A 13,491-nucleotide genomic window follows, 5' to 3' on the forward strand; every position below is an offset into this window, starting at 1 on the left:
TTATATTCCTCCCCTTCAGCTAGGGTTTTTGTTAATGGTTGCCTCTCCTCAGGGTTTGACATTGCTAATGGTACTCGGCAGGGATACCCTCTTTCACCTTTGATTTCTCTGACGTCCTAGTGGATGCTGGGGACTCCGTAAGGACCATGGAGAATAGACGGGCTCCGCAGGAGACTGGGCACACTAAAAGAAAGATTTGGTACTACCTGGTGTGCACTGGCTCCTCCCTCTATGCCCCTCCTCCAGACCTCAGTTAGATTTCTGTGCCCGGCCGAGCTGGATGCACACTAGGGGCTCTCCTGAGCTCCTAGAAAGAAAGTATATGTTAGGTTTTTTATTTTACAGTGAGACCTGCTGGCAACAGGCTCACTGCAACGAGGGACTAAGGGGAGAAGAAGCGAACCTACCTGCTTGCAGCTAGCTTGGGCTTCTTAGGCTACTGGACACCATTAGCTCCAGAGGGATCGACCGCAGGACCCGTCCTTGGTGTTCGTTCCCGGAGCCGCGCCGCCGTCCCCCTTACAGAGCCAGAAGCATGAAGATGGTCCGGAAAATCGGCGGCAGAAGACTTCAGTCTTCACCAAGGTAGCGCACAGCACTGCAGCTGTGCGCCATTGCTCCTCATACACACTTCACACTCCGGTCACTGAGGGTGCAGGGCGCTGGGGGGGGGGGCGCCCTGAGCAGCAATAATATCACCTTGGCTGGCAAAATAACCACAATATATAGCCCCAGAGGCTATATATGTGGTAATTACCCCTGCCAGAATACAGAAAAAAGCGGGAGAAAAGTCAGCCGAAAAAGGGGCGGAGCCATCTCCCTCAGCACACTGGCGCCATTTCTCCCTCACAGTTCCGCTGGAAGGAAGCTCCCTGACTCTCCCCTGCAGTCTACAACAGCAAAGGGTAAAAAAGAGAGGGGGGGCACAGATTTGAGGCGCAGTAAATATTATAGCAGCTATAGGGGACATAACTCAGTTAGTCCCTGCAATATATAGCGCTCTGGTGTGTGCTGGCATACTCTCTCTCTGTCTCCCCAAAGGGCTTTTGTGGGGTCCTGTCTCCTTTAAGAGCATTCCCTGGGTGTGTGTGCGGTGTGTCGGTACGGCTGTGTCGACATGTTTGATGAGGAGACTTATGTGGAGGCGGAGCAGATGCCTATAAATGTGATGTCACCCCCTGCGGGGCAGACACCTGAGTGGATAGACTTATGGAAGGAATTACGTGCAAGTGTCGACTCCTTACATAAAAAAATTGACGACATGCCAAATGCGGGACAGCCGGCTTCTCAGCTCGTGCCTGCCCAGGCAATTCAAAGACCATCAGGGGCTCTAAAACGCCCGCTACCTCAGATGGCAGACACAGATGTTGACACGGATACTGATACCAGTGTCGACGACGATGAGTCAAATTTAATGTCCACTAGGGCCATTCGTGGCATGATTGAGGCAATGAAAGAGGTTTTACACCTTTCTGATATAAACCCAGGTACCTCAAAAAAGGGTATTATGTTTGGGGAGAAAAAACTTCCAATAGTTTTTCCCCCATCTGAAGAATTGAATGAAGTGTGTGAAGAAGCGTGGGCTTTCCCTGATAAGAAATTGTTGATTTCAAAAAAATTACTAATGGCGTTCCCTTTCTCGCCAGAGGATAGGTCACGTTGGGAAACTCCCCCTAGGGTGGATAAAGCGCTCACACGTTTGTCTAAAAAGGTGGCACTACCGTCTCCGGATACGGCCGCCCTAAAGGAACCTGCTGATAGAAAGCAGGAGGCTATCCTTAAGTCTATATATACACACACTGGTGTTATACTGAGACCGGCTATTGCTTCAGCGTGGATGTGCAGTGCTGCTGCTGCTTGGTCAGATTCCCTGTCAGAAAATATTGACACCCTGGACAGGGACACTATATTGCTAACCGTAGAGCATATAAAGTCTTGTACATGAGAGATGCACAGAGGGAGATCTGCCGGCTGGCATCTAGAATAAGTGCATTGTCCATTTCTGCTAGGAGAGGCTTATGGACTCGGCAGTGGACAGGGGATGCAGATTCTAAAAGGCACATGGAAGTTTTGCCTTATAAGGGTGAAGAGTTATTCGGGGATGGTCTCTCAGACCTGGTTTCCACAGCAACAGCTGGGAAGTCAGCATTTTTACCCCATGTCCCCTCACAGCCTAAGAAAGCGCCGTACTATCAGGTACAGTCCTTTCGACCCCAGAAAAACAGGCGGGGAAAAGGCGGGTCCTTTCTGTCAAGAGGCAGAGGAAGGGGAAAAAAGCTGCACCACGCAGCAGGTTCCCAGGAACCAAAGTCCTCCCCCGCTTCTTCCAAGTCCGCCGCATGACGGTGGGGCTCCACAGGCGGAGCCAGGTACGGTGGGGGGCCGCCTCAAAAATTTCAGCGATCAGTGGGTTCGCTCACGGGTGGATCCCTGGATCCTTCAAGTAGTATCTCAGGGGTACAAGCTGGAATTCGAGGCGCCTCCCCCCCGCCGTTTCCTCAAATCGGCCTTACCGACAACTCCCTCGGGCAGGGAGGCTGTACTAGAGGCAATTCACAAGCTGTATTCCCAGCAGGTGATAGTCAAAGTACCCCTACTTCAACAAGGACGGGGTTACTATTCCACACTGTTTGTGGTACCGAAACCGGACGGTTCGGTGAGACCCATTTTAAATCCTTGAACACATACATAAAAAGATTCAAGTTCAAGATGGAATCGCTCAGGGCGGTTATTGCAAGCCTGGACGAGGGGGATTACATGGTATCCCTGGACATCAAGGATGCTTACCTGCATGTCCCAATTTACCTTCCTCACCAGGAGTACCTCAGATTTGTGGTACAGGATTGCCATTACCAATTCCAGACTCTACCGTTTGGACTGTCCACGGCACCGAGGGTGTTTACCAAGGTAATGGCAGAAATGATGATACTCCTTCGAAAAAAGGGTGTTTTAAATATCCCGTACTTGGACGATCTCCTAATAAAGGCGAGGTCCAGGGAGCAGTTACTGGTCGGAGTAGCACTATCTCGGGAAGTGCTACAACAGCATGGCTGGATTCTAAACACAGAACAGAAAAAAGTGATTCTCCCGCAGGAGAAAGCCATGGAGCTGTCATCTCTAGTCAGAGACCTCCTAAAACCAAAACGGGTATCGGTGCATCATTACACACGAGTCCTGGGAAAAATGGTGGCTTCGTACGAAGCAATTCCATTCGGCAGGTTCCATGCAAGGACCTTCCAGTGGGACCTCTTGGACAAGTGGTCGGGATCGCATCTTCAGATGCATCAACTGATAACCCTGTCTCCAAGGACCAGGGTGTCTCTACTGTGGTGGCTGCAGAGTGCTCATCTTCTAGTGGGCCGCAGATTCGGCATACAGGACTGGGTCCTGGTGACCACGGATGCCAGCCTTCGGGGCTGGGGCACAGTCACACAGGGAAGAAATTTCCAGGGACTTTGGTCAAGTCAGGAGTCGTCCCTCCACATAAACATTCTGGAACTGAGGGCCATTTACAATGCCCTAAGTCAGGCAAGGCCCCTGCTTCAAAACCAGCCGGTTCTGATCCAATCAGACAACATCACTGCAGTCGCCCATGTAAACCGACAGGGCGGCACAAGAAGCAGGGTGGCCATGGCAGAAGCCACAAGGATTCTCCGATGGGCGGAAAATCACGTACTAGCACTGTCAGCAGTGTTCATTCCGGGAGTGGACAACTGGGAAGCAGACTTCCTCAGCAGGCACGACCTCCACCCGGGAGAGTGGGGACTTCATCCAGAAGTCTTTCAAATGATTGTAAACCAGTGGGAAAAACCACAGGTGGACATGATGGCGTCCCGCCTAAACAAAAAGCTAGAAAAATATTGCGCCAGGTCGAGAGACCCGCAGGCGATAGCTGTGGACGCTCTGGTAACACCATGGGTTTACCGATCGGTTTATGTGTTCCCTCCTCTTCCTCTCATACCAAAGGTACTGAGGATAATAAGGAGAAGAGGAGTAAGAACTATACTCATTGTTCCGGATTGGCCAAGAAGAGCGTGGTATCCGGAACTTCAAGAAATGATGTCAGAGGACCCATGGCCTCTACCCCTCAGACGGGACCTGCTGCAGCAGGGGCCCTGTCTGTTCCAAGACTTACCGCGGTTGCGTTTGACGGCATGGCGGTTGAACGCCGGATCCTGAAGGAAAAGGGCATTCCGGAGGAAGTCATTCCTACGCTGATAAAAGCTAGGAAAGAAGTAACCGCGAACCATTATCACCGCATATGGCGAAAATATGTTGCGTGGTGTGAGGCCAGGAAGGCCCCTACAGAGGAATTTCAGCTGGGTCGTTTTCTGCACTTCCTACAGTTAGGGGTGACTATGGGCCTAAAATTGGGTTCCATTAAGGTCCAGATTTCGGCTCTGTCGATTTTCTCCCAGAAAGAACTGGCTTCACTACCTGAAGTTCAGACTTTTGTAAAGGGAGTGCTTCATATTCAGCCCCCTTTTGTGCCCCCTGTGGCACCTTGGGATCTCAATGTGGTGTTGAGTTTCCTAAAATCACATTGGTTTGAACCACTTAAAACTGTGGATCTGAAATATCTCACGTGGAAAGTGGTCATGTTATTGGCCTTGGCTTCGGCCAGGCGTGTGTCAGAATTGGCGGCTTTGTCATGTAAAAGCCCTTATCTGATTTTCCATATGGATAGGGCAGAATTGAGGACTCGTCCCCAGTTTCTCCCTAAGGTGGTATCAGCTTTTCACTTGAACCAACCTATTGTGGTGCCTGCGGCTATTAGGGACTTGGAGGATTCCAAGTTACTGGACGTAGTCAGGGCCTTGAAAATTTATGTTTCCAGGACGGCTGGAGTCAGGAAGACTGACTCGCTATTTGTCCTGTATGCACCAAACAAGATGGGTGCTCCTGCTTCAAAGCAGACTATTGCTCGCTGGATTTGTAGCACAATTCAGCTTGCGCATTCTGTGGCTGGCATGCCGCAGCCTAAATCAGTGAAAGCCCATTCCACGAGGAAGGTGGGCTCATCTTGGGCGGCTGCCCGAGGGGTCTCGGCTTTACAACTTTGCCGAGCGGCAACTTGGTCAGGGGCAAACACGTTTGCTAAATTCTACAAATTTGATACCCTGGCTGAGGAGGACCTTGAGTTCTCTCATTCGGTGCTGCAGAGTCATCCGCACTCTCCCGCCCGTTTGGGAGCTTTGGTATAATCCCCATGGTCCTTACGGAGTCCCCAGCATCCACTAGGACGTCAGAGAAAATAAGATTTTACTCACCGGTAAATCTATTTCTCGTAGTCCGTAGTGGATGCTGGGCGCCCATCCCAAGTGCAGATTGTCTGCAATACTTGTATATAGTTATTGCCTAACTAAAGGGTTATTGTTGAGCCATCTGTTGAGAGGCTCAGTTGTATTTCATACTGTTAACTGGGTTAATATCACGAGTTATACGGTGTGATTGGTGTGGCTGGTATGAGTCTACCCGGGATTCAAAATCCTTCCTTATTGTGTCAGCTCTTCCGGGCACAGTATCCTAACTGAGGTCTGGAGGAGGGGCATAGAGGGAGGAGCCAGTGCACACCAGGTAGTACCAAATCTTTCTTTTAGTGTGCCCAGTCTCCTGCGGAGCCCGTCTATTCCCCATGGTCCTTACGGAGTCCCCAGCATCCACTACGGACTACGAGAAATAGATTTACCGGTGAGTAAAATCTTATTTTTTGCATTGGCAATTGAGCCTTTGACTGAAAAGATAAGGTCTTTAGATGCTATATGTGACCCTGTTATTGGTGGTGTTTCACATAAGATCAGCTTATTTGCTGATGATATTCTCTGTGTTTACAGCCTGAGACCTCTCTTCCTGAACTGCACTCTGTACTACTATATGCAGAACTTTCTTACTATAAATTAAACACCACCAAGACTGAAGCCCTCCCATTTATCATACCAGAGCAGACCCTGCAGAAATGAAAGGAAGATTACCAGTATGCTTGGCAATCTAGGTCACTTAAGTATCTGGTTGTTAAGGAGGTACACACGGAGAGATCCGTGTTTAAAATCTAAGCAGTCTGACTAGATTGCTTAGATTTTAAGCACGGATCTGTTGTGTGTATGCTCCCCAGCGATAGCGATGCGCAGGCTATCACCGGTGCTAGATTGAGCCTGCCTGCAGGCTCAATCTAGCGGATCGCTCATTTCAGCGCTGTGTGAAGTGAGCGGCCCCCCATTGTCCCCCCCCCCCTCGCTCAGCACATCGTGCTGTGCTGAGTGGGGGGAGGTATGTGTGGTGAGCGGTCTGTGTTAAGATCGCTCAGCACACATCTCTCCCGTCAGTACTGGCCTTTACTTTAGTAAGAGATTGTGATATAATAGACTGTAATTAGGGTCCACTGTTAAAAGCTTTTGAGGGGCTGACTAGGGCGTGGATACTACATCAGGTATCATAGTTGGGTAGAATTCCGGCTGCTCCTACCTAATCTTATGTATCTTTTTTGCATTATCCCTAGACCCCCGCCTAAAGCCCTTTATAACAAATGTAACAATATTCTTGAACAATATATTTGGAAAGGTGCTAAACCCAAAATTGCTAGAGATACCCTATCCATTCCTATAGCTGCCTGCTTACTGAGTCAAGACAAAGACTGGTTTCAACTCGATCTACCAAAGCCCTGGGTAGTAATTGCAAGAGACTTTTTTATGAGTCCCTTTACTTTTCCTGATAAAATATATGTGTTTTGGCTGGCTTCATCTGCGGTTCCCCCCTGGACTGGCCTCTGTAAAACAGTCCAAACTACGTTACTAGTTTGGCAAAGGAAGATAACGTTTCCTAAAATGTTGTTATGCCGATTTCATTCGTCTACTCATAGGGGGAATATTTCACGGTGGTATCAGTACCAACTTTTAGACAGTATAAAAGGGAAATTACCATCTAAAATTAAATGGGATAAGGACCTATCTAGGACTATTACTGAGGAGGAATGGGATATTATTTTTTGATTCTGCTTTTAAAATTTCTAACTGTATTAATCATTCTAAAATGTTTTATCATTTGATCCAGAGGGTTTATTTCACTCCGGAGTGGCAGAATAAGATTTGACACTGTTTCCCAATACTGTTGGAGGAATTGTGGCTTTGTGGGAGATATTTGCCATGTCTTTTGGTTGTGTCTTCTGTTAAAGCCGCTCTGGACTGAAGTATTTCTTATGATTAAGAGGACTAAACCAAAGACCCAAGCGCTTTTAACTACTCGTTATGAGAAATCTTATAAAATTGTACCTTTGTAAAATCAGCTGCAGGGATTAATGCATAAAAAAAAAAAAGTTTCATCTTCACAAGACCACCCAATATATATTAATTAGGATAATCTGCACTATTATACCAAAATGGAACGCTGGTAGGAATACATTCACAATACAAACCATTATCAACTTTATATTTATTTATTTATTTGTTATTTTTATTCAATTGATAGATATAAAAATAGAACACATATCAAATGTCACATCTAAATACCATGGGGTATATTCAATTAGGGTCGAAAGCTGCAGTCTGTCGAAAAGATGTCAGTTTTCGACTTTTTAAGGTCGAATCATGATTCGACCTATTCAATCCCAGCTGTTTTTATTCGACAAGTCTGGGAATTCGACTTGTCGAATAGTATGTGAATCGGCGGTATAGCTGCCTATTCACGTACTTTTGAGGGAAACGGGGCCAAATTCGACAGGATATGGCCCCGTTTCCGACCATCTCAGTCTGACATAAAAAAATGTCGGACTGAGATGAGGGACCTTAGTGGAAGAGAGGGGGGAGAGTTGCGGGGAGACGGGGGGAGAGCAGTGCTGGAGGATGTCACAGCCGCCGCTCACAGTAGCGTCCACCCGGCTCCAGCAAGCGAGACCTCGCTTGCTGGAGCCAGATGGATGCTGCCATGAGCGGCGGCTGTGATACGGGGAGCAGAGGGACGTGGAGACTGTGAGGCAGAGAGACAGGAGGGTGGGAGACGGGGGAGAGCCGCGGGCAGACTGGGGAGAGCAACACTACAGCAGCGGCTATGGAGCGGCTCTCCCCAGTCTGCCCGCGGCTCTCCCCCGTCTAGCTCCTGCATCTCAATTCGACTTTTTTAAAAGTCGAATTGAGATGACATTGAATAGCCCAAGTCAGATCCATTCCGACAAATGAATGTCGGAATGGATCCAACTTCGATTGAATGTACCCCCATATGTATTAGTATGTTTATCTGATATCAGAATATTTATATTAGGAGGTGGATCAGAAAAATAAAATGATAAATAATGGCCATACATGTATGTAAAAAATACATAAAAAATGTATAAATATATAATACAAAAGAATGCAACACAATTGTCACAGCCTATATCCTGTTCCAAGTGGATGGACAGGGCAGTGCCCCTCTGACTCCAGGCTGATATTAAAAGCAAAATCCTTTGATTAACTGAACTGTTATCCTGTTTGACCCACACAGATAACTTACACATGAATGCTGAGCGCTGTAGCTTTCGTAGCAATGTAGTCTTTCCTCCACTGCAGGAACTGAATCACTGGCTGTCCTTTCCGACAGAGTAGGAGGCATACTTTCCGTGGTTACACCGTTTGCGACTGCTTATAAAGAAGGAGCTGGCACAGGATAATGGGGGTAATTCTGAGTTGATCGCAGCAGGAATTTTGTTAGCATTTGGGCAAAACCATGTGCACTGCAGGGGAGGCAGATATAACATGTGCAGAGAGAGTTAGATTTGGGTGTGGTGAGTTCAATCTGCAATCTAAATTGCAGTGTAAAAATAAAGCAGCCAGTATTTACCCTGCACAGAAACAATATAACCCACCCAAATCTTACTCTATCTGCAAATGTTATATCTGTCCCCCCTGCAGTGTACATGGTTTTGCCCAACTGCTAACAAAATTCCTGCTGCAATCAACTCAGAATTACCCCCAATGGACACTTCTATGTCCCTAGTAATTACCGCTGCATGGTCCAAACTTGACAGAAGTATGCCTGATGATCTAACATGTTTTGCTCTAGTCTGAGAGCTTTATCAAAGACTCAACATGCTGAATATTGCACAGAGTAAAAGATATATCACATAATTAGTGTCACATGATATGGGTTTTAATTGGAAATTTGGTCCCTGTCACATTAGATGTAAAATCTACTGTCCAATGAATAATGGGTTTGCAAGGATGCTATACCTAAAGCAACCTTGTATATTAGAAAGCCAATTGGTATTAGAGGGGTAATATGATCCGAATCATGGGAACCTCTAAAACTTAGAGGTTCCATAAGTGCTTAGAATTTTTTTTTTTAAATGGTGTAAGTTACAGTTCCCTTTTTAAAATTTGATCCAAACATAGGGGTCAATCTAGATGTGAGCAAAGGGTTTGAGTTGTCTTCGCAGCGGAAACCACAACTCTCACCCCTCGCGGCCTGATCTCTCTCCAAATTCACATAATTTTGTACGCAGCCCTACGGGGCTTCAAAACAAATTATGCCAGTCCGGGATGCTGTAAAGTGCAGCTGTTGCCACACTAACTGGCAGGGATGAGAACATCACCATAAATTGTATTGGATTTTTTTTTTATTCAAAATTATAATATATTTGATTTTGTGAGATGCACTATTACATTTGGATATGGAGTGAGTCAAGCTGTCAAAAGTGTTTTTTTTAGTCTTACTTACTGTATATTTTTAACTAGAAGATGTTCTCAAGCAGTGGCGGGCTGGCAAGGAGGTCAGGGTGCCATCTACCCCCATGGCCAGTAAAATTTAAGTGATCCAGGGCCGTCTGGCTGCGAAAGGCAAACAGAGGTCCAACTGCTTCTGACTGCTGGGTTAGAACGTTTAACCCACCTGCCTGGCTGCTGAACAGCAGGGGCTAGCAAAAAATGGCTGCCCCATAGCAGGCTATAAGAAAATGGCCACGGATGACCAATGGGGAGCCAGGTGTCCTTTCCCAGGACCCTAGGGGCTGGAAAGTGGACAAAGGGGCTGAGACTTATTGGAGGAGTTGGGCTGCTCTTCCTTCTGCTGAAGTATGTAGAGGGAGGGGTGGCAGAGGACAGTACAGTTAGGAGCAGTCTAAAATAGCGCTATGTGAATTCCCTGCATAAACAGTGATCTTCTGGGCCAGCTGTCCACAAACTAAAGCAGATAAAAAGTAGTACACTGGTATTGTACTGTATAGCTTCATCTCTGCCCCCACCTTGTAGACACTGCCACTGTAAAGCTCTACCCCCATGTACACTGACACTGTGCAGTCCCACCTGTTCCCCACTTTGTATACTCAATCACTGTGCAGCCCCCCTCTGACCCCACCCTGTGTACACTGGTACTATGCAGCTCCACCTGTGCCCACTGACACCATGCATCCCCCTTGTGCCCCCATCCTATGTACACTGGTACTATTCAGCCCAGCTGTGCCCACTGACACCGTGCATCCCTCATGTGGCTCCACCCTTTCTACACTGGTACTATGCAGCCCCACTTGTGCCCACTGACACCATGCATCACCCTGTGTACATTGGTACTATGCAGCCCACATGTACCCACTGACACCGTGGATCCCCCTGTGCCCCCACCCTGTGTACACTGGTACTATGGAGCCCACCTTTGTCCACTGACACTGTACATCCCCCCTGTGCCCCCACCCTATGTACACTGGAGTTATGCACCCCCACCTTTGCCCACTGACACTATGCATCCCCCTGTGCCTTCACCTTGTGTACATTGGTTCCATGCAGCCAACCTGTGCCCACTGACACCGTGCATCCCCCCTGTGCTCCCACCCTGTGCACACTGTTACAATGCAGCCCACCTGTGCTCACTGACACCGTGCAGCACCACCTGAATAATATCAGCAACTTGATAGGTACTATAGTTTTTGTCAGATTTGTGTGCATGCATTACCTCCATAAACTATAAACTGATGCTTACCCAGCGTACATGTATGAAATGAGTTACAGTACTGTGTCATCTGTATGCTCCTGGAACAGTGATGCTAATGGTTTATTGTGATTTATGAATTGCTTATTCAAACGCCTCAGTGTTGTGAATGTGTCTGTTTTGATCTGCACCTTCTTACATTTTTTTTGTCTTGATATACATTTTATGTAATTTGGACATTGCAGGAGCTGAGGGAGGTGATGTGAAGTGGTTACTGTACAGTACTGTACTCCCTACCTATACACAGAAGCTGAGAGCGGTTAAGCATGTCATTAAGACTGTTAAGAAATGGACAAACGAGGCTAAGATGAAGCTCCAGGCCTGCTTCGACTGCATGTAATGGGGGTTCTTCAAAGCCTCGGCAACCAACCTGAATGACCTGACAGACACTGTCACATCCTACATCAGCTACTGTGTGGACATGTGTGTACCTACCAAGACTTACCGCATTTACAACAACAACAAGCCCTGGTTCAACGCCGAGCTCAGGCAACTTCATCGGGCCAAAGAGGAGGCCTATAGCAGCAGTGACAAAGCACTATACAACCGAACTGGGAACTCTCTGACTAAAGAAATCAGGCTAGCAAAAAAGCGGTTCTCGGACAAGCTAATAAACGATCTCTCCACCAATTACCCCATATCTGTATGGAAAGGAATGCAATCCATAACTAACTACAAGAAAACATCGAAGTCCACCACCATGCACCAACACCTAGCAGACGAGCTGAACCACTTTTATTGCAGGTTCACAAAAGAAGTCCCCTGCGACTCAAACAATCACCTTTATGATGCCCTGAACACCGACGGCCAACTACAGGCACTGCAAGTCGTCCAAGAAGAGGTGGAGGCCCTGTTCAAAAGGGCCAAACCCAGTAAAGCTCTGGGTCCTGATGGAATGTCACCAACTGCCCTGAGAGTATATTGCAGGTCAGCTCACCCCCTTATTCACCAAGATCTTCAACAAATCGCTGGAGCTACAGAAAGTCCCTTCCTGCCTCAAAAGGTCCACTATCATCCCGGTCCCCAAGAAACCCTCTATCACGAACCTGAATAACTACAGGCCAATAGCACTGACGTCTGTGGTCATGAAAACGTTCGAGCGTCTGGTTTTTAATCACCTGAAAACTGTGACTGGCCGCCAGCTGGACCCCCTACAGTTCGCCTATCAATCGAATCAGTGTGTCAAAGATGCAGTCAACCTGGGCCTGCACTACAATCTACAGCACCTAGACATTATCGGTACCTACGGGAAGATCCTGTTTGTCGATTTCTGCTTGCCCTTCAATACAATCGTCCCCAGCATCCTCCACCCGAAATTACTTTCCCTAGGGGTCCCAGAATCTACCTGTTCCTGGATAGTAGACTTCCTGACAGATAGGACACAGGTTGTGAAAGCAGGGGAATTCACCTCTCAAGCACGGTGCATTAGTACAGGGGCCCCTCAGGACTGTGTCCTCTCAGCCCTGCTCTTCTCCCTGTACACAAATGACTGCACCTCAGAGGCGCAATCAGTAAAGATCATCAAATTCGCCGATGACACCACCATCATTGGTCTCATCAAGGACGGGGACGAATCGGCCTATAGACAGGAAGTAGACCAGTTTGCCAAGTGGTGCAGCCACAACAACCTTGAGCTCAACCCCCTCAAAACTGTCGAGATGATAGTGGACTTCAGGAAGAAGTCAGCTAGTGCACCTCCACTAATGATTGCCGACAGTGTGGTATCGCTAGTGGACTCTTTTAAGTTCCTTGGGACCACAATCTCCCTGGACCTTAAATAGGGGTCCAACGCTGACGCCACTGTTGGGAAAGCGCAGCAGAGGTTGTTCTTCCTCAGGTAACTAAGGAAGTTCAAAATCCCACAGAAGCTTCTGCTCCTATTCTACTCCGCGATTATGGAGTTGGTACTGTGCTCCTCGATACTGGTATGGTATGGCTCCGCCAGCATGAGGGACAGATGCAGGCTCCAAAAGGTGGTCAGAACCGCAGAGAAGATCATCAGGGTCAACCTTCCCTCAGTCCAGGACCTGTACCTATCCAGCGCTAAAAAGCAGGAAACGAAGATAGTAAAGGACCAGCTACAACCCGGCCACAGCATGTTTAACTTGCTTCCTTCAGGCAGGCATTACAGGGCCATCCCCGCCTGGTCCACCAGAAGCCTCAAAAGTTTCTTTCCCCAAGCGGTCCGCCTGCTGAACTCCTGAACTTTGACTGACTAGACGTACATGTAACTCACTTGTGTCCCTATGGTATACCTATCTGTATGACTTTACTGCTTATCTGTTACCTACTTGGCTGTTGTATAGCAAACCGCAGACAAATTCTTAGTATACGCAAGTACCCTTGGTCAATAAAGCTGATTCTGATTCTGAGTATATTGGACCTCATTCTGGTCCTGTTGATGTTGCTACTTATTATCGGTACTTTGCTAATGCGCAGGACCCGTTGAGTGACCCGGGTCACACCGTTCACATCACAGGCTACAGTGCTGGGTTTGACCCTGGTAGCTATCAGGGTCAGATTCCCTGGTAACACAAACCGGGT

This window comes from Pseudophryne corroboree, chromosome 1, assembly GCF_028390025.1.
Source record: "Pseudophryne corroboree isolate aPseCor3 chromosome 1, aPseCor3.hap2, whole genome shotgun sequence".
Taxonomy (NCBI): Eukaryota; Metazoa; Chordata; class Amphibia; order Anura; family Myobatrachidae; genus Pseudophryne; species Pseudophryne corroboree.